At 37.2% G+C, this 25,555-nt stretch overlaps 1 protein-coding gene and 1 long non-coding RNA gene across 50 annotated transcripts in view; one reads left to right on the forward strand and one right to left on the reverse strand.

Annotated features, from left to right (window-relative positions):
• DLGAP2 (DLG associated protein 2) overlaps positions 1-25,555 on the forward strand; it is a 447,444-nt gene that overhangs the window by 125,236 nt on the left and 296,653 nt on the right. For 5 of the 49 annotated variants that reach the window (XM_030267291.4, XM_041714768.2, XM_041714770.2 and 2 more), the window contains exon 1: positions 1,298-4,224. The exons of 35 other annotated variants lie outside the window; for them this stretch is intronic. The gene's annotated coding sequence lies outside the window, so the exon portion shown is untranslated. Of the gene's footprint in view, positions 1-1,149; positions 4,225-25,555 lie in introns of those variants that run through there. 9 more of the 49 variants (XM_072926409.1, XM_072926412.1, XM_072926415.1 and 6 more) reach the window with 6 other exon arrangements.
• On the reverse strand, positions 3,481-25,553 carry LOC140683657 (uncharacterized). Its single transcript, XR_012054880.1, has 2 exons — positions 17,873-25,553; positions 3,481-17,820 (listed from the first exon to the last, which is right to left on the reverse strand). It is a non-coding gene; the product is annotated as an uncharacterized lncRNA (long non-coding RNA).

The following is a 25,555-nucleotide window of genomic DNA, read 5'->3' on the forward strand; positions in this document are numbered from 1 at the left end:
GATATTTCTAGCTTTTCGTTGGGAATAGGATTTTGACAAGTAATTAAAAATTGCACATTATCCTTCATTAACATTGATATATTATAACAAATTAAATTTGGCCTTATGAGACTGAAACCCCTCTTTGAGTTTTCCACAGTGCCGTTGAAAAGCAAAAGTGATGAATCTCAGAGGGATTTAAGGGAAAATCTTTGTTTTAAGTACAGAGATGTGATACCTGCTGTCTGTTCAATGGATTCCATCAGTCCAGTTCAGCTCCTCAAGTGATTTATGCACAAGTAGATCTGGCTAAAAGAACGAGGATGAAACTTCTAGCCCTTAACATTTTTGATCTTGGCTGCAATCATTATGAAGGATAGCAGACTAAAATTTCCTTGTCCAAGACTCTTGCTTAATTTCCCTGTTTGTTTGCTACAGAAACAAGTGGAATTTCTTATAAAGCTTTTCCTTGTTTTAGTTAGTGTGGGCCTTGTTAATCAATATGCACATGGGGTGGCCTCAGTAATACAATTAAAGGAAGCATCACACAATGTGCAGTAGCTGTTTTCCTACTCTGCTTCTGGGAAAAGATGACATGTAAGAATTCACATTTTTTATTTGTACTGATTGTTAGCTGTTTGCAGTTTAAAATGACAGCAGCATTCGATTTTTTTTTTCTCATAATTTTTGTTGATTTGGTATATTTAATATACATTACCATGATACTTACTGGAGATGGCAGAGTTTCTTGTTACTCAAACCAGTGGACAAACTAATTTAACTGAAACAATCTGTTTTGTCTCTGCTTTAGAGACTATCTACTAAAATATCAGTAAGTGTGTTAGAAGGTAACATCCTTCTGTCTCCAGCCTTTCAGAATGGAGTTTCAATAATCCACTGTTCTATATCCGCTGTTCTGGTGTTCTATAACTTAGGTTTTAACTCTAAATTAGTGAAAAGCCCGGAGATTTTAAAGAAGATCTAACCTTTCTAATTTTTTGCCAGAAATGTTCAGATTTATCAGCTCTCTGTAATGTCTGGAGAGATCTAGTTTCCAGTTACGGTAGAGAGAACAAACCAAACAAAAGGAATACCACTAGGAATTTAAAAGGTGGTTTAAGGACATTTTAGACTTATTTGTTAGGATATCAGGGTATTTCAAAGATACCAAATGTGAAGGAAAGACCTTAAGAGGGGTAGAATATTCTGTTGTGTGGTCTGCAGTCTTATTAGATGTCCACTGTACTTGCTTACTTAGTATTAGATGTTGTGGCTTATGACAATCTCTCCATGATCAAGTGGAGCAGCTTTGCTTTCACTGGAGTGACTCATCCTTTCAGCAAAATCCTTCAGGCCCTTCCTGAGACATCAATATGCTTGGAGTATTTTCCCACAATATTTCCCTAAACAAATGGGAACTGCTTGAAATAATGGTCTATTCTCTTTAGTACTATGTTTTAGAAAGCTTAGAAGCCTTTGAGCACAGATCAGAACTATCAAGGCATCTTCCATGCACCATGTTTAACATTCTCCTCTGCAGAGGAATGAGTTATGAGCTCATCACTGTGTTCATGGTAAGCTCAAATCTAGGTTAAGGGTGGTGGCATCCTTTGGCTCAGATACTGTAAAAAATATTGTTTTAAGAAAGCATGCACTTGCCTACTACATCCTGGGAACAGCCTTGAAAGACTTTGTAAATTAACAAGGATATCTGACATTTGGTGTTTCCCAAGGCAGGACAGAATTTGATGAAGCAGTGATAAATTTTCTTTTTAGCTATTTTCTGTTTTTTTTTCCTTCTCCTTATTTCCATTTCATCAGCTTTTATCTAGCCAAGAGAGAAACTTCTGGACCATCAATCTCAGTTACACTCACACACACTTCTACTTTCTAACTGTTTCTTGTGTTATCTTTGTCTTTTGTCATGGAAACACATGGAAAATATTTATGCCATCTGGATACACAGAGTATATGCTTTTCTATTTCCACCCAGTACCAAAATTAAGGGGTTATGATATCCAGAGCCAAAGCCGTGCTTCTGTTTTTCCTAAACAGCATATTTAAGGAGATCAGCTAATCTTGTCTTGGAAGAAAAGCACAGGAGGGAGGGAGGGAGAAGGAAAGAACCTGCTTGTATCTAAATGGCTACTCAGTGCTCTGGAGTTGTTTTCTCCAATGTTTTCAATCTCTGAGGAAGGAGTTCTTCTCTTTAGGGTGCCTGTAAAAAACCCATTGACTTCTCTGCTTTGACAGCATACTGTGTCTCATAGCCATGGATGCTGTGTTCAGATTTTGCTTTTAACCTATCTAGACCTGAAGTGAGTCACTCTGGTAGGAGTCAACTCTGAAAGAGTTGCATTTATTATTAAAATTTGCACTGCCTTGCCTTTGAGACTCTCTCTATGTATAATACAGAGATTTAGTAGAGGGCGGTCCCTGGTCCAAAGAAACTATAAAATAAAGGTAAATTATTAGAAGGGAATGTACAGTGGAGGGGCTGGATTTCAAGAAGTGGACTCTGTTTTGCTAGAACTACATCAGTGGAAATGTATATAAAGTCCTCTCGGGGTTTTTGCTTTTAAGCTTTAAAGTGTTCCACTCTGAAACCCAAGCTTGACTGGTGTTCTGGTGAGCACTGTCCAAACATCAATGCGGATGGATCCTAATGCGTTTCTTCCTGTGTATTAGGAGGCTGTTTAGATGCAGCCCAGTCTGTTCAAAGCAGGAGTAAGTAAACCAAGATTTGTGGAGATCCTGTTGAAAGATGCCCTGAGGTTGTTTTTTTTTTTTTAACCAGGGGACCTTCTGAAGTTCTTACCAACTTCTGCCAGGAAAAATATTAAATACAAGTTCTTAGGCAATTTGCTTTAGCCTCTAGGCACAACTGAGTCCCTTGAGGATAAGGGGGGTAGGCAAGTGAACGCTGTATCACCTTTAACTCTCCTCATATCTCTGTGTCTTAAAGCAGGCAGATGGAGACTAATTTCAGCTATCTGTGAGTATTATAATATTTCCCAAATACATGTATTTAATGGAATGGTTTTCTTAAAAAAACACTGATGTAAGAAATTAGATCCATGTAGCTAGTACATGAAGCAAGCCTGTCTAGCAGCCTGGATTTCAAAGAGTCTAAGGGTAATCTGATACAGTGTTCATATTCCAAGCTCTTGTGACAAGCAGCTGCTAATTCTAAAAAAATATTCACTAAGAGTGGGCTAATTTGTGTATCACTGAAGCTCTGGTCTTTCTTGCTGTCAGTGCATATTTTAAATTTGCAAGGGAAAAGGCTATCCAGTCTTTTATTATTTGTTAAAAAGAAACTGACAGCTACACTTCTTAACTGAGAGTGATTTTGCTCATATCTACCAGTATCCTTGAGACTGCCGAAGGCATTTGAAAAGGTGCCACTGCTCTGTCATTATGTTTTATCTGCCTTTACTACCTCTCCAGGGTTCTTTTAGTTTTAGGTGTGGGGGTTTTGTTTGGGGTTTTTTTCTGGTGTTTTTTTTTTTTTTTTTTTTTTTTTAATGAGCTTTACTAGAGAGGTTTAATGCTCCTCTCTATTTACAGTCTTTTATGTGATTATGCAGGATTCATGGTATCACATCAGAAGAAGCTGCTGTAGATTGATGGGACCCCATCAACCACCCTGCCCACTCAATATTATAAAAATTTGTGTCGTCAGTAGTCATGACGTTTTGTAGGAAGTTGCCCATTTATGGATACTAGAGCAAATGATATCATCACAATAGGTGGCTCCTGTCTAAATAGGATCATTTGTGAAATGAGATTACAGGCATTTATCTGGGAAACAGGAGACAGAGGCACCTGCTTTATGTAATTGATATCGTGGGGAATTATTGTGTACAATAATCAAGAAAAATCTTCATTTCTAATTCTATTATGTGGGAAAAGAACCTTTCTTTTTTCTGCCTGCATAAAACAAACCCCACTTCCACATGGAATAAGCTCCAGACCATGTTTTCTATTATGCTTGAATATATGGGACATGCATTGCAATCCTATGCTTGCCACACTGCTGCAGTATACTTGTTTTGCAGAGCTCTGTAGCAGGCTAGTCAAAGCTGTGACTAACCAGACCCTTGGATACATACTCTAATATCTGGCCTTTATTTTTACAATGAATGTGACTTGTTCATTGATTGTATATTTTTTCTGATTTGTGAGAAGCTTCATGCTCTGTGTTTGGATGCTGACTGCAATACAGCAATAGTCTTTGATACGGTAAGTCAAAGATGACTCATTTCTTACTCTTGTGCCTTCAATTTATACTTTCTACAACACCATCTCATCAGGTAGAAAATAATGTGTTAATTAATGTTGAGGTAGTTAATTTTCAACAGATGCTAGTCCCTTCCCTCTCCTGAGCACTTTGCACCATGGTTTTTTTCCTACTCATGAAAGCAATAGGTTTGAACTGTCTTTAAATAAAATGCTTTTGCTGTGATATTTTTAATAATATTGCCATCATTTTACCTATTCTGTAATGTCAACAATAAAAAAGAAAATAGATCACATGCAGAGATTTGGAACTTAACATGTGATGCTAAATTACGATAAGTTCAGTTCAATATTAACCTTTATTGCAGTGAACACAATTGGAAAGGCAAAAATAATTTCAGGGATTTATACTTCAGATAAAGTAGAAGGGTTTCAGTTTTCATTTGAGTATTAATACAGTCAGATACATTCAGCTACAAGAGCCCTTATTTCATGTGAAAGCAGTGGAGAGAAAATGCCTTACAGAAAGACAGTTTTCTTTGTAATGCAGCGTGCAGAAGATTCAGTAGTACTCCTTATCAAGTGCACTACATGAGATAAGACCAAAAAACCCCATAAATTTGCTGCACAGTGGTGAGAGTCTTTGCACTATAAAAATGTTGCTAACAAAAAAAATGCTACTGAACAGAAATATTAATTAATGAGTTTTAAAAAGTGCTGTGATCACACACACAGTATGCATGTTTTTGGAAACGTAATATTAATTGTACAGTAAGGGTTAAGAATTGATATAAGAATTTTTTTTGAAAAACCTACCTTTAAGCAGAGGTCTGGAGGATCACTAAGTTACTGGGTCTTCAGTAAAATTCATTCAATCCTGGTTTTAGAACTAGCAACTTTGCTGCAAGTGAATAGTGTTCAAATGCCTTGAAATTATTCAAAATGGGAAGTATTTTCTGTCTGTATTTTTCTCCTTCTCATGCCCTAAACTTTTCAACAGTAGAGGTTTGGGGTGTTGCATTTTCCATGAGTATTAGCCCTTCTAGTTTTGGATATGCCTATCCAAAAAATCAATAAATTTTGATTTTCCAGTATAGATTTCTGACGTGCAGGTAAAATAGCTTGCTCTTTAAAAGTTTATGCAGGAACAAAGCCACAAAGGAAGAAAAAAGAGAGGTCTGTATAAAATAAGAACAAAGGTTCAGAGTGGCTGTCATCAATTCACAAGTTGCAATTTCTGTTGCTTTTTCACTGCTGTGGAGAAGTTTGAAGGTTTTGTTTCTGTAGTATTAACATGATTATTTTACAGGCATGCATTATTATCAGTTCCTGCATTTGATCAAAATTAGTTCATGGATCCATATCTGTCATGTTTCCCTGTCTGTTTGAGACAGACTACATCTTTTCTGTTCAGCAACAAGTGACCAACATGATCATGTAGTTCCCAGTACAGTACAGTTTAAAAGGTATATTCTGAAATGTGAAAACAGTCAGGCAATATTTTTGCTAGGTATGCAAAATTGGTTTGTTTAGCAAAGTTGGTGACTACTGGCATCATTTTTTTGAACAAAACATGCTATTTTAAAATACTAGCAGGCAGGTGAAGGCGCTTCAACACATGAGCAGATTAAACAGCAGTACTGGGCCTGATATTATTGTTTGCTTTTTCAACAAAAAACACAGAATAAAGACTGTTTTGTTGATATAGTTACATAATGAGATTTACTTAATATGTTTCACTGAAGAGTTTTTACTGTAAAGGCTTCTTAAAGTGATCTAGAACAATGAAAACATTTTCACAGATTTCCTTTGTGTGTATTAAGCGAAAGCTAAAGGAAGGAGGCAGATAATTAGTAGAAGTCAAATCGTATGTGCTGTATTTCAGACATACAACTGTTATGTAGCTTAGCTGATCAAATCTTGGATATTGACTGGTTTTCAGGGTGCATCTTTTGGGGAACAAAGATAAAAAAAATAATTGTGTAGTCGCTGCTTTTATTAGCCCACCTGCTATTTTGAAACTTTATGTTCCAAAAAACCAAAAATGCATTAATAATTTTTACCAGTTTTGCATCTATTAAAATTCCCACTAAAGGAAACCAGCTGCTTGTAATAAATAATAAAATAATGTAAAAAAAATAGAAAAGATAATTAACATAGATGGAGCAAAAAGCACACTGAAGGGCACATCAATAAAAGCAGCCCATCCATTATGTTTAAAACAGTATATGCAGTTCTTAAATTAAAAGAATATACAGAAAGAGAAATGACCATAGCACAGAGCATGCAATGTTTCACTTGTGCTTTATCAAATAAGTTTTTAAATTATATATGGAGGAGTCATAGAACTCTGTAGCATAGATTACGACATGTTAGTTATGCTCCATAAATCTTACTTATTATTTCTGGCATTCTATTATTGTCAACGTGTTAGAAATCTTGGCCATATTTTCCTGAAAACTTTTTGATCTATATACTTGATATTTTTCATCTTAGATATTTAATTTTTTGTTCTTGGCTTTGTCATTGCAATAAATTTATGTAGTCAATAATTTGGTTCTGGTTTCAAGGAGAAAAGCTTGAGTTTACGCTGGAGTTAATCAAGGAAAATCACAAATAACTGGACTTCTGTACATTCAAGTTTCATGAGTGTCCCAGATAGATGTCTCTAATGTGAATATAAAGGGAGCTAAGTCTGAACACAAAGGAAAGAATATGGGATCCACATTGCTATCAAAAATAAAATCCCAATACATTAGGTAATAAGGGAAATTACCTGGATTTTTGCACTCATTAAAAAAAAAAAAAATTCTATTCATTGAGAAGCATTTACTACAGCACAAGGTCCATAAGTGCCAGCTTCTTTGGCTACAACAGGCATTACAGTTTTTCTTTTTATATATACTTTAGGAATTCTGCCCCAGAACAGTGAAAAGGTCTAGAGTACATACACAACCACGCATCCTTGACTGGAGACCTCATGGTTAAATTAAATTGAACTCCTTTTAGTTTCTCCTTGTATAATATAAAATATTCATACCTGCAACAATGAAAGATTTGCATAGATTGGTGCAATAAAAATTATATCTGTTGTAGAATTTAATTGTTTTTGACAGATAGGCTTGCAAAATTGATATTAGAGCCTGAAAATTGTACACGACAGTATGAATGCCAGCAAAGTAGTTCTGCACAGCAAGTTATTAATTCCTCTTAGCAGTACATTACCAAGGTACAAATAGGGTAACAAGTCTGTTACTGTCAGACAACCTGCACAGTAGAGCACTCAGTGATATACAGAGAAAACCACATAATAATTCATAGATTTCTTTTACTGAAGGAAAGTGAAACTGCATCTTAGTTGCCATTAACATCTTCAGAGAAATGGCAGGGAAATAATAAATGCAACTGCAGGTTTTGTGGTAGCAATAGTTACATGCAGTATTAAAGTAAAAGATTTAAAGGTGATCACTGCCCATCAAACTAAAGCAGAAAAAGATCCAAAGCAGAAAAATTATTTAGGAATCATATGTTTCCATGATCTCTGAGAAAAAGCATCCTTTGTCATTAGGTTCAAGTTTTAGCTGATCTGTATAATAATCTGTTGTCTGTCCTCCCAGTTCCAAGTACTGAATCTGACATTTGATACAAGAGCAACAACATCCTTTAAAATTTTTCAGTTCATTTTCTGTGACCTACCATCATCAAATCCTTGGTTTCTAGGGCTTGAACACGCCTCTGCTGAAGCTGATGGCAAAACACTTACTGGCTTAACTGGGATCATGATAAGGGCAAGGCACCATTTAATAAGAGAGGCCAGAAAATATCAGGCTGCTTTTTACTTGTCAGATCCAGGTGCTGTTCCTGTGGGCAGAAATCTCACAGCAGTTCACGAAGAGGAAGAGGACTTCCAGACTTTGTGTACTTTACCCACAGAGAGAGGAGGGGCAAGGGCAGGCCAGGCATGTCAAGATAAAATATTCCAGCAGCACAGCACAAATGCTAGCACGGTGAGCATGTGGCTTAGGGCAGCCAGGTGCTGCGTGCCCCAGGCTGTGCTGCCTGCCTGCATGTTGCACCATGTAGCACCTGCTGCCAGGACCACTTTGGGGTCCTGCACTTGAAATGCCAGGATCTGAAAGGAAAGCAGGTGTTGGTGATCAGATGTTACTTCAGCACACAGTCACAGTCACACTCCCTCACTGTGGCTGCTCCTCTCTGTGTGATGGCAAGGAAACCCAAATGGAGGTATTACATCTCCTACAGAAATTTTGCTGCGGGGTTGGAGGGGGAAGTGAGTTTGGCATTGCTTTGAGGAGTGGGCCTCAGATGTTCTTGTTTTTAATCTATCAGGCACCTAAGAGGTACTTATTCTTAGAAAGCTTTCCTTTGTGCTGGCTCTCCTAGAGAAAATGCCTGGGTTAAACTCCCCCAGAATGTCACACCCCTCACCATTCACATCACCTGCATGTCTAGGAGAGGGCACAGAACTCAGGAGCTGTTCTATACATTTCTGCAGAAATTAACTTGTAATCCCTTTTTTTTCCCCCATGCATTTCTGGTCCTATAAATTTTACCAATGGCTCTTTAAATGGGGTGTTGTCATCTAGACAGCTATTTTTGCATCTGATTTATTTCCCTTCCCTCTGTCCTACTGCTGATAGAAGTAACAAGAAAGAACTAAAAGAAATTAAAAACATATTTTTTCTGTTCACCCTGTGTGTTTGACAGCATTTTGTATCTATTCAGCCTCACTGTTTCCTCAGTGCAATCATTTGGCTTCTTCCCATTTGTGCAGCCATAATAGATGCTGAAAGGAAAAAAACATCTTAAACCAAGAGAAATAATACTGTAGTGTCATAAAGATTGGCAGCCTAAATAGCTGAATCTCATAGGGAATCTTGATTTTATTGATTATATGTAGTCAATGGAATCCTTCTCATAAATATGTAGTCCGCGTACATTTTAATAGACTTAGTTAAATCTTAAATTATACCTTACAATTAGACAATTAATTTGGGCTATTGCTCTGAAGTGCTGTCTAAGCATTTATCTCTCCATATTTTAACCATACTGCCACATATTGAAGCTGTGGTACCATTTCATTATTCCTTCAGCCGATTCATCTGAAGAGGTTCACATCCTGCCACAGACACTTGTTCCTTCCCACTCTGTGCCTGGTTGTGCTGACTTGACTTTTTGTGTGGCCACACTCCAAACCATGGCTTTAACAAGACATTATTTTTCCAAAACATGCAGAGGCAAGCTAAACAGGCCTTTTTATAAATCATTTTTTTTTCCCCTGTGTGCATGCAATTCCATTTTAAAGCACACTAGATGATAACTAGGTTGATCCACAAAAAAAAATCTGGAACAAGGAGTAAGACTAACTTCCAAAAAGAATGTCTTAAATCAGCTCTACATCCAAAGAAATATTAAAATTCTTGTTAAGTTTTCCTGGTCTAAATGTTGAGTCCATTCTAGATGAAACCAAGTATGAACTTGAAATGCTTTCTAACTTGGGAAACTCCCTTTCCTGGGACTGTGCACAACAACACAGCCTTTACTGTTTGGTGTCCCTTGAAGCTGGTTGTAGTATTACTTTGATGGATCCTTATTAGCCTGTTGTGCAGTTGGTGCCTGCTTCTTATCAGTCCCATGCATCCCAGACAGAATTCCCTAGATTTTCTATCTAGACACTTACTGCTTTGAATTAAACCCCTTATGTCTGATCTGAGCATGGGGCTTTATGGATACATTTATGCTTCAGTAAGTAAGAACATATATATATTCATAACAATGTAATCTTGAGATTCACTTTTGATTTCTCTTGTTCTCCTAGGATCTCATGTCTTCTATACCTGTTCTCATGCAGGAATGCTGTAATGTGAGCAGGAACAAGCATTTGTGTGCATTCATGTGCACACAGATGTATACACACACATGCACAGGGACACACACACACTCTGATCCAGGAAGACAGCAAGAAAAAAGCAGTGTGTGCCCCGCCTGAGATAGTGCCAGATAGCACAGACCACAAGAGCCAGGAAGGACCCTAAAGACCCCCTGGTGCCTTTCCTCACTCAGCTCACTGTCCTGCTCCATGGTCACACATGCACTACAACCAGTGCCCAAGTTTGGAACTCCAGTGAGAGACATAGTTTGGTCCAAATTCGGGTTCTAACGCATTTAAATGTGGGTACACAATTCTCAGTTAAGCCTTTTCAATCACTGAGTACATTTTAAATAACAAAATCATCAAAAGAAGGATTTTGTATTAATAATGATTGTATAGTGATGGGATTCTGAAGTTAATAAAATTGTGGACTAATAATTCTAAAATTTCCACTCTTAATTTATACATGAACAATTAACATCATCTTCCAAACTCTCACACAGGGCTGCAATTTAGCTGGCTCATAAATACTTCTGTCTTCATTGTTTCATTCAATGCCATTGCTTTGCAAGACAGGCTCCTGGGGGATCAAGATGTGCTTTTTCAGAAAAGTATCAAAACAGTCATTTTTACTTTTTTGCCAGATAAATCTCTTTGATTCAGATATTTTTATTTCACTTATGTGATCATGCTATTAGCAGTGATAATAAAATGATAAATTACACAGGTATTTGGGGAAAAAAAGAGCAGGAGAATTGTCTCAGGCACCTCAGTGAAGGCTGAAGAGGTGACTATACTGAAAAGGTTTTTTGGTTGTTAATAGGTCATATAGTTTTCTTTTAAGTCATTCCTCTGTAAAGTATGGGTGGCAGTACTTTGCCAGGTAGCAGAAGGCTGCGTTCCTTGAGATAAAGGTCCAGATATACCCCTTTGATATATTTGGGAAGCATGTCCGACATAAATTGATAGAAATTACAACTGATGGTGTTCATACATGTTTCTTTACATGATAAGGAAGGGGAAATCATCCTCACAGAAGGGCAGGCATTTCCATTGATTCTCTTCTGTCAATATGCTGAGACTCTGAGGAAGTCCAGTGAAAATGACTGCATGCAGAAATCAGAAAAGTCACTTAGGGAACCTGGACACTAATATGCTCACTTTCAAAACTCGTCTTCAACTGTATTTTCCATTTCTTTGGATTTAAAACATAAAATTACAGCAGTAGTCAAGCGTGGGCAGACTTAAAGACCTAATAAAGAATGCAGATTTGCATTAGCTTCCAAAATTTAAGTTTTGAAATTGAAAAAAATATTGAAGACACACACTGCAGCTGGTGGGATTTGGCTTCAGACTATTGTAAGAAAGCTCTTCAAAGTGCAACTCTTTAACACATTCTACACTTATTTTCATTTTAGTTTTGAAGCACTGAGAAAGCGAGCTAGCCTGTATGTGCCATAAAACATTTGCATGAGACAAAAAGAGGACAGATCCTATGCACAAGTAGCACAAAGCTCTGGAAATTACCTCAAATATTTAAAATGGCATTTCAAAAGACTTTTGTTTTAAAGCTAATGCAATGGCAAAATTTCTGTTTTACTGATTTCAGTTCTGAATTCTATTAACAGCTCAATATGAGCTGATCAACTGCTGTGTCTTTTTCCTTTAACAGTGCCAGTTTTATGAATACAATATGAATCTTTTTCTCCCTAACCCCTAAGGGTGAAGTAATATGATTTTTTGCTTTCTAGAGTATTCACTCATGTTAAATGGTCTTAACAAGTCACTTTAACTGTCTGTGTTCAAATAGGTTACTCTGAAATCAAGAGAGGCCACATTTGAATTTCCAGGCAGTGTGCCATTAAGCATCCAATTAGGGGTAGTCAGCTGGTTTTTAAAAGATGAGATTTTAACAGAATTTCAGGCTGGAGGACTGCACAGCTTCTAGTCATGTGTGTATGGCACCTGTGCCCCTGCTCCATGGGAAGTCACACAGAGCTGATATGGCTGAAATTTTTTCAGAGACATTGAAATCTGTGAACAGATCAAGACTGTATTGTATATTGAATAATAGAGATTCCTCCATATAAAATAATTTAAATTAATGTTTTTATCCTTAAATTTAAGTGGTCTTATTCACACAGCTGTGATGTGTCATGAACAGAAAAATAGCAATTGAGAACAGGATTCTGAACTACAGTTTCCAACACAGAAGGGGACACTGTGATTACTGTGCAAGCAGCTGTTACCTTTCAATGAAGGACACTTTTACAGAGAAGTTGTGTAGGATAAGAGAGGAATAAAATAACAATGTGTCCAAGTAAAGAGAAGTAGGGATCTACCAAATATTTCCTAAACCTACACAATCAATAGACTCAGACATCCAACTGAGTATTGTACACGTTGGTTTCAAAATTAAGTTTATGTGATTTTCATTTGTTTTTAGCAAAAGTATATGTGTCCTCATTCAAATCAATGGGATACTTACTAGTAGAAAAAACTGGATGCAAATTTACCCTGATGTCCAGCTAGAAGACATAAATGCGGTTCTTTCTGCTCAACTCATTGCCGGTTAAAGCACAAACCTTGTCTCCTACTGACTTGTGAGAAGCATCTACTAAAAATTATATTCATGAGGCTATGGGATAAACTAAGATGCCAAGAGAATCTGTTAGCTTTTTTTTCAAAAGTTCAAAACCAGGCTACACACAACATTAATGAGAATGCTCAATGAAAGTTTTAAAATACATTTTCCAAAGCTGACTTGGTTTTCCTCACATATTTTATGCATCAAAAGGAAGCCGGACAAATCAGAAGTATAGTAATCTTGCATCAGCTGGAGACTTTTTCTGAAGACTTTTTACAGCTTTCTTTTCTCTCTATTAGGAAAAGAATAAAACAAAACATGGTGTTTCACTAGTAATGGCAACATTAAACAAAAAGCTTAGTATATTATAAAAGAATAAAAGGCAGGTCTAATGTGGTAGTAAGATATAAGCAGCAAATGATTTTGAGGAAGGAAAAAAGAGTAGGCTCCTTGCTCAAGAACTTAGCATAAATCTGAACTGAGAGTTCAAAGATCCTTATTTACGGCAAGACAATGTTGATTCATGTGGATTAATAAGAACATGTTTATAGACCTTCTTCTCATAGAATATGAGATCTGGTCTGTTAAAGGAGTTAGTGATTTGGCGTTTATATGAAGCAGATTATCTTTTGAACTGCTAAAGCACTAGTTATTCCAATTTACATCTCTATAACTAAACCTTAGTCTGGAGAGTTGATTTGATTTCCCTGAGTTAGCTTGAACTAGATTGCTTATTCATATAAAATGACCTGTTTGCCATGGAGTCCTTCTTTCACATACCACTGATGTACAGCAGGGGTTAAACATGTCTCTTCCAATATCAAAATAAGCTGTCTATGCAAAATGTTGGAATCCATTTCTCTATGTGGTATGAAAATTTTGCTAGATAACCTCAAGCAGATGAAGGCTTTCCATGTTTTCAGCCTGCAGCAAGAGAAAGGAGCAAAACTGAGCTGTTTAATATTTTTTTGGAATATTGTTGCTATAAAAAACTGCTAAACATTCATCTGTTAACCTCTAACGTTAGCCATAAATACAAACCTTTACAACTGTGATTTATTTCTGTATTGACTCAAAGCAGTGCTTTTTATTTCATTAAAAAAATATCTGATGCAATGATTTAATTCCTGGAAAGTGTGTGTATTTCTGATTTCAGTCCTTGTACTGGGTCGACCTTGGTCAGCTGCCACACCCCCACCCAGCCACCTCTCATTTCGTTCTTTCAGCAGGATGAGGTAGGAAATAGTTTATGGAATAAGATAACACAGGGAGGTCACTTACCACTTGTCATCATGGGCAAAAAAGATTCAGCCTGGGGAAATTAACTTAATGTATTGCCAATTTAAAATAAGTTTGGATAGTGAAAAGCAACAAAAAATAAAAATAACTTCTTTCCCCTGGCCTCTCCTTCTTCCCAGGCTCAACTTTATTCTTTTGTACCTGACAAAAGGCAATGAGGAATAGGGGTAGGGATCCATCCATAAAACTGCTGCTCCTCAGCACACATCTTTCCTGATATGTCCTTCCATGGGCTGGAACCCTTCATGACCAACTTGCCTGTGCCTGGGTTCTTCACAGGCTGCATTGTGGCTGCTCCAGCACAGTTCTCTCCAGAGGCTGCTGGGGAATTTCTGCTTTGGTGCCTGGAGCCCCTCCTCCTCTCTGCTCTCACCTTCATGCCCACTGGGTTGGTTTGGGGTTTTTTTTTAAGGTTTATCTCACAATTTTTTCCCTCACCACCATTTGTGCAGTGTTTTTGCCCTTCCTTACACATGCTGCCCCCGAGGCGCACCCTGCCCAGGGCGGCTGGATCCGGCTGGAACTGGCTGTGTCCAGCTGGAACTGGGTGTGTCCGGCTGTGTCCGGCTGTGTCCGGCTGTGTCCGGCTGTGTCAGCTCCGGCCTCCCCTCACAGAGCTGCTGCTGCTTCCGGGGCCGGGCACCCGCAGTCCGTGTGGTGCTTTTTTCCTTGGATATTTAAAACGGAAAGTTTGTAATTTATCTCATTGTGTACGGAGCAGCAGTTTGAAAAGCCCCTGCTCATATGAATGGGGTGCAGGTAGGGTGTGTAGGGGAACCACCAGAAAATTAAACCATGTAAGCTCTTGGACAGTGGCATCCTGCCTTTTCTCATGAGAAGGGTGGAGTGTAGGGCAGACCTGCCTAAAAAATGACACCTTGATCTGAAATTTAACAGTTGTCTCAAATGTCTTCTGTTTAAAACCTAATCTATTTTATTCTGGTTTTTTTTGGAGACTGTATTACACTTACTTTTAAAAGTGTCAATAAAAATTTCCATGGGAAGAAACTCAATTTCTTGTGGAGTATTCAAAAATAAATATATTCTGATAAATTTCATAGTGTTTCAGTTAATATAAATGCTTTTTGAAGTATTATTTTAGAGAAAAGTTCTCAAGTTTGACAGTGCGGATCAACTACTTCAAAACCATTTAAATGCGGGGAAAAGTATATTTGTAGAAGCAATAAGATTCATGCCTTCTTTTTGTCCATCTTTGATATGGTCCAGCCCATGTGAGGTTGTACGGCATGGAGCACAGCAGAGATCAGAGCAAATGGGCAGCAGAGCAGCCTGTGTGTCTCTGTGCCCTCATCTCAGCCCACCAGGAGGGGATGAGATTCTTCCCTTATGCTAAGAGAGGGTCCAGCCCCTGTTGCTCATGGGGAGCACCTCAGGTTGGGGAGAAATGCCTCACAGGCACGCAGCTGGTGTGACTGCTCAGCACTGCACTGCACAGCAGCTCATCCTCCAGGAGCTCCCCTTGGAAGGGAGCACTGGGCAGCACGGCTCCTTTGCAAGTGGAGGATTGACTGTTTTCTTGATTGTGGATTGCTCCTCTACATATTGGTGTAGATTACATTCCATGTCACTTTGACTTCAACTTGATAGCAATGCTGAATTCCTTCCTGTACAGTGCATTTACAGAGAGCATGTTGGCTCACATCTTCAAAGAGCTCCAACCATGGCAATGGTAGAACCATGCAGTTGCATGTTTTTCAGATGTCTTCTGGCAGTGACACCAGTATAAGTCCACAAAAGTTTACTTGTAGCTTTGTGTAGCCTCACAGATAGGGGAATGAACATTATTTAAATGATGATTTTTATGAAACCAAGTCTAAAGTAAATATCAAAGAAAACTATAATACCAAAAAGGAAGTTATACACACAAAAAAAACCCCAAGTACTTATGTTATCTTGCGACTATCCTGATGACATTAATGTAGAAAATATGTGCAAGTGATATGTATAGTCTGTGTGGTTTGCAATACAGTTAAATTATCTGAGTAGACTCACACAGGATACAGTATGGAGTGCTCATCCTTTTAGCAGGCATAGAGATGTGCCTTCTAAACAATCCATCACCATGCTATTCATAGTGATTCATTATGTTGTGGCACTAAAATGCAAGCTGGAAATGTAAAATACATTATGCCTATTTTCAGTAAATGTTTTTTCTTTGTAGGTGTCTTCTTTTATTTATATAAGACTCTTGATTATTGCTACTAACTAGGTAATGCGCATTCAAATTCTAAGAAATCTTGGATTTTGCTGCGGATCTGTCATGCCTTTTCAGTGGAACTGACCACTGTTTCTTAGTGCAACTTTTTAGTAGGTTTTGTAAAATATCTCTTTTACATTAAGCATAGCTCCAGTATTTACTAGTGTGAAGAGATAGAAATGAGGAATACAAGTGAACGACGTCTGCACTAAGGTGCAGTGATAGCAGGAGATTAAGATGTTGGAGAGCTGTGGTGTAGACTAAAGGAGCCTTTGCCTTAAGCAACTCTGCTTGTGGAATACCAATATTGATTTAGAACCAAACACTGATTGATTGGTTGATTGTTTGCTCTTATTCATTAGGTCTGGCTTCAGGCTTGGTCAAAAACCTCAAACTACCATGGGTTGTCTTTTATTTATTTGACTTTATAATATTCATTTAGCCATAATACTAAAATGAAGGAAGAAGATGTTAAGATAAGTAACTCCTGAAGGTAGACTAATAGCTTGCATACAGACAATTAAACTTACAAGGAGGTGCATATGGTGCAGACTTACTCTTGCCAAAGTTTCACAAGCAGGCATTTCCAGATTCTGGACAAAAATGTTGCACCACGCTGTGTCAATCTGTGTGTGCCTAAGGCTGACTGTCTCTTGGATGCATGGTTATTCTTTAATATCAGGAGCTTTACTCAGGCAGAATTACTGTGCAACATATTGTGCATCGCTGTGCCTTGCTCAAAGTGCTTAGGGATAAATGCAGCTCTGGCAGGAAAATTAATGTGTTCCTTTTCTCTTTTATTTTATTTTATTATGGAAAGTAGTAAAGTTGTTTAAAGGAACTTGAATTACATATCTATAATGTTCAAAACCTCAAACAAACTCACTCAAATATGCTCACAATGAATATTTTACATGCCAAAGTGTAAAATAACTAGGGGAAGAATATTGCACTAGGTTATCTTGGATGGATTCAAGAAACATATCTTAAAACTTTTATATTTACAAAATCCTTTCTCCTTCTAAGTAAGATGTGTTACCTGCAAATTTTGAGAAAGTGGGTGAACTTGCAATGTTTATCTATATTCACTAAGTCCTTTATGTTATTCATTGAAGAAAATATATGCACATATATGTTTATATGTGTACAAACATATAGAAGCAAAGTAATGTGAACTTGTTGCACACTACAGCAACCTGCCTCAGTCATCTGAGCGCATCTCTGAAGTGAGGAAAGATCCTTATTTTGAGAATTAAGCAGAGACTCTGTCAGTTGCTCCATGTCCCCAAAGAGGCCTTTGGCAAAGTATGAAATTAAACACATTACTCACCAGTCTTGCACTACAGCCATAACCACTGACCTGAGTGATGGGCACACTGCAGTAGTCTTCAGTCTTTCATAACAGTTATTCTTGATTCTTTCTCCACATCTGATAACTGTGTGTGACAAAATTCTATGACAGACAGCATGGCCAGTATGTTTTTCTCTAGTAATTGCCCTAAAACTTCATATATCCTGTGCTGACTCCGACAACCTTGGCTACCCAGATAAATTGAATCTCTGGAAAATTTGGGTCTGTGTGCTTCTAAGGGGACAGAAGATCTGGCAGAGATCTTTGATCCTGGAACTGCAGTTAGGAACATCCATCTGTGACCCCACTGCAATATGTCTAACATACTCCCGGGACCAAACAAACTTGTAAGGGTTATTACTGCAAACGCAGTATGCATTACTAATGTCAAAATCATGCTGAAGTTGTGTCACGGCATGATGCTGGTATATGCTTTAGATCTAATGTCACCTATAAACAATGAGAGAATAAAGTATTTAGTCAGAGTGTTTGCATAGCCTCCTATAAAGTATCATAATTTGTAAAAATAAGTGTCAAGCATGCTTGATAGACAATAAAGACTTTATTGTGTAAACTATGTCTAATTTTCTCCTGAGATATGTTGACACCATTCCATCTAATTTAATCTGAGCAGGTGTTGTTTTGCACCCTTCCTTTCTGAGTGTTATTTCTCACTGTCCCTTCAGTCTGACTTTTATTAATAAGTAGCACAGTAGTGAAAAATGTCAGTCATTTCCCTTTCTCATTTCCTTCTTTGGGAAATGGATAGGGTGTGCAGGAAAGGGGAAAAGAGACTTCAAACTATTGTATCCTTTCCTCATTTTACATCAATGTCTATAAGGATCCAGGAGGCCCAAAGTTGACGTTGCTGTGGAGGATGTGAAGGTAGACTACTTGAGATTACACAACTCTTTTGTCTTTTCCTTTAGGTGCAACATAGAAGAGTTTAAGAGATATCCTAAAGAGCAGCCTAACACAATGTCCTTCAGAAAAAAAATGTATTTGTTGGTATCTCTTATTCCTGGAGTAGATTTTACTTGTGTGAGAAATCGTCTTAATGTCACCTAAGATTGATGATATGGGCAAGAATGGCATATATAAGCAAAGGTATAGGATAGTATTACTGTTTATCCAAAGTCCAAAAGTCAATTACAGGGCCATTACTGTCTTCATAAGACCAAAAATAATTCTATCTTTTTAATTGTTATTCTCCTTGGGAAAAAAAATAGCTGTATCAGCTATCTTTCATCATCTTTTGTACCTATTTTAAAATAATTTCTTTTTCAATGTGTACCCATCAATTTTAACTTTTTCTGTGCAGGCAGTACTTCGCATTTGTCAAAGATGAGTGATTTTGAGGAAGTTCACTGCTTTCAGCTCTGGTGCACAGATTGGAGAAACTGTAGTGTAAATGAGTGTATATCAGTTCACATTTTTCTGAATTTTAATCTTTTCACATATTCTAAAAAGCACAGCTGGACATAAATATGTCATAATCACTCATAGTACCATTCTATTTTGTGTCAATTTTGAAAATTGACTGCAAGATGCCATGCTTTGTTAATTGAAGCATTGTCTCTGATCTTAGATGCATCATGATGCAAGTCTGTAGAGAGCTAGAGAGAGTGTGCATCCTCTGGCAGAGCTCTAGTACCTGAATATTTATTATGAGGATCATACCTGATAAAATATATGCATAATACTTAGTCTTTGATGAGACCTCTGGTTTTTTACTAACATGGGTGTTTTATACAGAGCTTGGTTATGTGTGACATGCACACTAAAAAGGCCCTAAATAGCTGCTTTCACTTTTAACCTTTTTTTTCCTTCCCACTCATTGAGACTTCTTTTTAGAATCCTTAAGTCTTGTTTGCAGCTGGGAAGTCTCATAGTTATCAATTTCCTTAATCCTTGTCTTCCTTAAAGTGGTTAGTTCTTGTTGAGGGTTGGATCATCACCATGATATCAAAGTACACCATGTCCCCAGGAAAAGGCCTGGTTATTCTTGAAGGACCTTCTCCCTTTTGATGTCTAACATGCACTGTCTTAATATAGGCCCAAGAGAAGCTCCTAATACTGCAGGGACCTCCAGCCAAGAGTTAATTGCAATTCTCAACTTCAGTCCCTTTTGTAGCGAAAGTGCCTCATCTGTACTCCTGGCCATGGAGGCAGCAGGACAGGCTTTCTTCACTTTTGAGGAAATGGAGCAGAAATGACTTGATTTCCACAGCCCTTTTGTTTCAGTAGAAAAGGAGGTAAGAGGTACCTTCAGCACTGGTAAAGATAAAGAATATCTCTAGGAAAAGAGCTGAGGGGGCTTGGGGTTGGTTCTGAGGTGGGAGGTCTGTCCCGGAGGCTTCATTAGCCAGTTTAGGGCATAAAATCAGGGAACAGTAGCCCAGCCTACAAAGCTACCAGCTAGAATAAGTCCCTTGGTCACATAGGAAAAAAACTCTGCCTATAGCTTCAGGTTTAGCATATGGAGATGAGCCTTTTTTAATCCATCCTGTGTGTGGGTTCAACTTCTTAAAAATAGTTGCTGCAGCTGCACACTTTGAGTCTCTGTTCATCTGAAGTAGGAGGGATGCTGAGCAGTGTCTTGAAGTAATGTCTCCCCACTGCCTTTAAATCTCCTGGGGACACCTTTTGCACAAGCCAAAAAGGGGTTCTGCTTATGAGCCAATATTCATATGAATGCCTAAGCACTGTCTAAAGTAAGTGTGAAAATGTTACCAAGAATTAACAGCACATTGAATAGACCTTTCAATTATTCATTGAGAGCCTACTTATATTCCTCTTTGGCATTATACTTAGAAGTGTAACGATGCATTTTCTACAGATTTTATGGATTAGAAAATCATAGGATTAGCCACTCCATAAATTCATCCTGATGTATGTTAAGTAACTAATCTAAAAATGCACGCTTTCCATATAGGAAATGAATAATTAATTTTTGTTTTCCTGGTTAAAAAGAAAAAAATCCCTCAGGTGCTTTTCTGTTTTCTGCTGAAGCTGAAATTTTTAGTCCTCTGACAATGTCTTACACCCCCCAATATGTCTTGTTTCTATGGAGACACCAATGAACTGCAGCTTGCATTCTTCTGCATATCACAATACAAGGCTGCTTCAGAATTTTCCCAGTGTTTCACTGTCTTCTCTTTTAATTTGAAATTAATCAATAGGTTCAGTAGTCTTGTCTCATGCACTCTCATATACATTCACAGGCACATATGATCCCTGTGACTGTGAGCCAGTCTATAAACACAATGTATGCTTTTGAAGTTTTAATTTAGAGAACAGCACATTTTATATTGAGGCTTATAAGACCAGAATTCTGAGCTGTATTGGATGGTAATGTGGGAAGATAGATATCTTGTATGCAGTAGATGAGATGGAAGGATTTTATACCTCATGATTTAAAAAAAAAGAAAGATGTGTGGAGTTCTGGAATGAACAAAAAATATGTTTGGCTCTTTGAATTCTATTAATATTACCTGATATTAATTAATTCTATTATTATTATCTTATATTTTCATTTGGTCCCCTATCATAATTTTTGTGTGAAATTTCACCCCTCATCTCTCCCACTCTGAATGACCAATTATTACAGGGTGGCTCTGTAGATTTGATTCTCTGAACCATATTGTTCCTCCTCTGCAAGCACAAGGATTCTTCTTCAGGGCAGCGGGAAGTAAACACTTGTGTAGCAGAACACGTGCTAGCAAACAGACTAGCAAAGAAAGCAGCTATGTAAATTATTTTGTTTATTAATTAAAAATGTAATGTGAAGTAAACAGTATTTTTAATTATCAAGAACCAGTGAGACTGAAATGATGCCAGAAGTCGCATGCTACTGATAGTGAGCCCTTTGAAGTCAATAATGTGCCTATTCTTCCTTCAAAGTAGTCTGAATTATTTTTCCCTGGTTAAATTGAACTGGTAAAATAGAACCAGGCTGGTGCTGGTGCCCTGAGTTTATTTTATTATTATTATTATTTGCTCATATTATACTGAAATAAATCTCCAGTAACAATGCAAAATAGTATTTGCAGAGGCCTTGTAATAGATAAATTTTTATGTAAACCACCTGGTGATGGCAACAGATTACATCTGATGCACAGTTTGTGTGCTAAGATGTATCCTGAGCAACTTTTTTCTCTTTTTTTCTTTGTGCTACTCAGCAGACTGTATCCTCTTGCTGTCTCATGTTCATTGTGATCTCCTCTAGATAAAAGTTGGATTTTTTTCCATTTTTAAAAGATTTCTGAAGTTAATAGTGATCATTAATTGTACTTAAACAACTAATAGCCCAATAAAAAACAAAGGGTTTTGATGATACACTTCTCGTATTTCTTGCCAATATGTTTGTATTTATGCAAATACATGCATATATACCGATACATGTATGTTCACCTTTCATCACTGGTTTTGTTGTCAAACTGAAAAGGTAAAAACATAATTAAGCCTTTTATAGACATGATTTAAGAAAGAATGCTTTGTTTGAAGTCTATGAACATTCATTGCACTCTCAGTTTATTTCAACTGTTCAGTATTTTTGTTAACAAACAGAAAATAAGATTTAACCCCTAAAAGGGCCAAAGCATTACTGCTTTCTCAAGGATAATAATTGTAGCTATGCCAGCTAGCACACAACAGTTAAATATATCCTTGCTTTTGACAGAAGCTAGTGGAGTTGGAACAGGGATGAACATAGCTTATTAAATATAGCTCTTATGAAGACTGCTCTATAATTACTGTGACTTTTCTTTGTATCATTATGATCATAGGCTGATGAAAACAATGAGTCATGTGCTTTGAAAAGACCAAGAATTATTCAGCCAAATAAAAAAGATTGTACCTAGAGTAACAGCCCTGTTAGTTTTCTTGGAGTAGTCTATGTAAATAATGCACTCTAAAGGTTAAATACTTTCACCAAAGCTCCTTCTTCCACTGATAAGAGTTAAAAACATAGAGGAGAATGCTCTTAGGAGGATCAAGATTGCTTCATTCCAGGAAATCAAATACATATCCATGAGTAAATAATTTGATAGTCATTTTAATTGAGACTGGGTTTTTGTATAAAAAGATATGCTGACATTTTTGAACATCTGCAAGTCTTTTCTGAAAACTTCAAAATGAAATGACCTATATACTCAAAATACTATGATTACAAAAATGCCTGATTGTCCTTTTCTGTCAGCCCTGTCACTTCTCAGATTCAAAATAGTTCTGGGGACCTGAATTGAAATATTTTCAATCTTTTCAAAGCCATGAGAGATTTCTGTATTTTTTGTCCCCAAAAGAAGAAAAAATGTCAAGGCTGTGTTCTTTTGGGCTAGATTATATCAATTTTTCCCAGGTCTGTGTTGATACTACTGGGGAGGCAGCAAACCCTGATGTAGCTGCTGTGTGTCAGGAGTAGTGAACTTGAGCTTTTCAACAAAGAACTCAGTCAGTGCCAGAATCCACTGTCTTCAAGAGTGCCCATGCTTGTGAAGCTTTCCCCCATGTATACTTACTGAAAACTAATTTTTTTTATAGGCCAAAGGTTTGACACTTAAAAATTCAGTAGCTCACATCTTCTTAGTAATGAAGATTAATAATTGCATTGTCTTATTTTAGATTTCATGAGGCAATTGACGTTCATCAAAACTGAGCCGTATTTTTTCCAGACTTTCAGTACAAAGAAAATGTGAATCAGTAATTTCAAAAACAAAGTTAGGGGTTAAGAATTGTTGGTATTCACTGTCGTGCTCACAGAGCTGGAAGGCAGGTAGGGTCACCATGTCTGAGATCAGGGATGGCTGCCTTTTCAAGCAACCACTGGACAGCTCCTGCTGAGAACCAAGCCAGCTTTGTATTAAAGGCATTATGTTCATTGCCTTGGCTGCATGTACTGGAAGACTACTCTGCAGGCTCACATTCCTGATGGTTGTTATTTACCTTCTCACTTCTAGCCCCAGCTAATTTCTAGTTTATTCTCAGTTAGTGTGTTTGCAGGTCACCAGTAATTATGCAGGTAAAAATGTTTTTTCCTTCTCTGTTTATGTTTTTGATGTTTAACAGAACACTCTCATGCTTCCCTTATTTATGCTGGAGATGTATTTGAAATTGTTTGTGTCTTGTTGGATTCATATGTATTCTCACTATGTGTGTCTATTTATGTAAATAATATTATCTTCTATTTAATATTATTTGTTGTTGCCACATACCCTTCTTCACAGCCTTAAAGCAACCTAATTGTTTTGTCAATTGCATGGAGTTAATTCAAGGATCTCAAGTCTGTGAGGGTAAACTATGGTATGAAATAGTATGAAGAGGTAAATACAAAGGAGAACTATAGTAAGTCATTCAAAACCCATTCTGAAGCAAATACAAACTTTCCAGTACGTTTGGTTTAGAAAAAAGCAAATACATAAGCAGTCAGATTTTCTATACCAAGGTTTCACAAAGGGCTTTCTGATAATGCCACAATTAAGCATCAGTCCATTGAAAAAATAACTTAGTGAAACCAATTAAAAGGAATGATTTTGACAAATGAACTTTTAGACCTTGCTGCAGAAACCTTGGCTGATGACACATTCCAGTTGTCTGATGTGCTGCTATAATGACTAGTCTCTTTTCAGCCTTATTTAACAGTTTCATTAATAGTATTAAAGAAAGCAAGTGAACAGCATGTTAATGAAGTCAGCAGATGATGTAAACAGCAGGAAACAGAAAATAAACGATAGTTAGAGGTTAGAAACATGAGCAGAAGGAGTTATGAATGTATCATATTCTGATTGAGACAAATGAGAAGCTAATGCATCTATGATAAACTAGTTCAGAAGTGATTTTATATGCCTAATACATATTAACTAAATACATAAAAATATGCACATTAAATTACACTAAAACATTTTATTTTGTAGTATTGAAAGGTCTGGTTTGTAGTCAGTATAATGTCTAAAAGGAAAATACTGTCTTTGAAAGAATGTGCAGATAGATTGTGTAAAAGACTAGACATGTAATTGCTGTTTCACACAATAAGTGGATTGTTGGAGCAATTGCTGTTGTTCAAGCAGGGGTAATGTAAGAGGAAAGACAAATGTAATGAATGAACAAAAAAGGAATGGAGAGGAAGACTACTGTTATCCACATACCTGAAATGTGTAAGCATTTACAAAAGATATTACTTATTTAGCATTACCACAGAATTGATATCTTATCAGGAAAATATTCTTTATTAGATGAAAGCAATCTCTAGCCATATCAAATGAAGGTTTAAAAGATATATGTACAGTCTGTAAAGCAAATTTAGTGCCAATAATAGAAACCTAAACCCGGCTGTAGGCTTCCACTCACTTGCCTACAGAAATTCCAAGCCTCTCCAGCACCCCTCACTGTGAATGCATGTTACAGAGTTCCTGAAGATTATATCTAACCTATACTTTTTTCCCCCCTTCCCCAACAATATCCAAATTATAGGAGAGGAGACTTCCCAAGTGCTCCATTCATCAAGCCCAATCCCACACAAGCTCTAAAATATTTCCCCTTCCCCGGTGTGGTGACATGCACACTGCAGGCAGACTGACAACTACCTCCTCCAGTTGGAACATATAATCATCAATACCCTTCTGAGCTCGTTTAAAATGTGACTAACTTAAGCCTCAGCTCATACATTGTCAAATCCCACTTGGTGAGTCTTGTTCCTGTTCCAGCTGGAGATGGGCCCACGCTGGAATTTGGGAATCTAGTTTTTACATTCCAAAATTGAACAAAGAGACTCGGACTCATTTCTAGTTTCCTAAACTGCAGTCATGTCTGTAAGTAAAATGCTGAAACATTAGTTGTCTGGGAAAAATAAATGAGTGATGATTTTAAGAGATAAGCTGTGGCTACTCAGTGCAGTAGCTTGCAGCTTTTTGGTGCTGTTCCCAGAAATGCTTCAACCATGGTGAGGAGCTCAATTCTCTAATTAAAAAAAAAAATTGTATCAAATATTTT

The sequence above is a fragment of the Taeniopygia guttata genome, chromosome 3, assembly GCF_048771995.1.
Source record: "Taeniopygia guttata chromosome 3, bTaeGut7.mat, whole genome shotgun sequence".
Lineage (NCBI taxonomy): Eukaryota > Metazoa > Chordata > Aves > Passeriformes > Estrildidae > Taeniopygia > Taeniopygia guttata.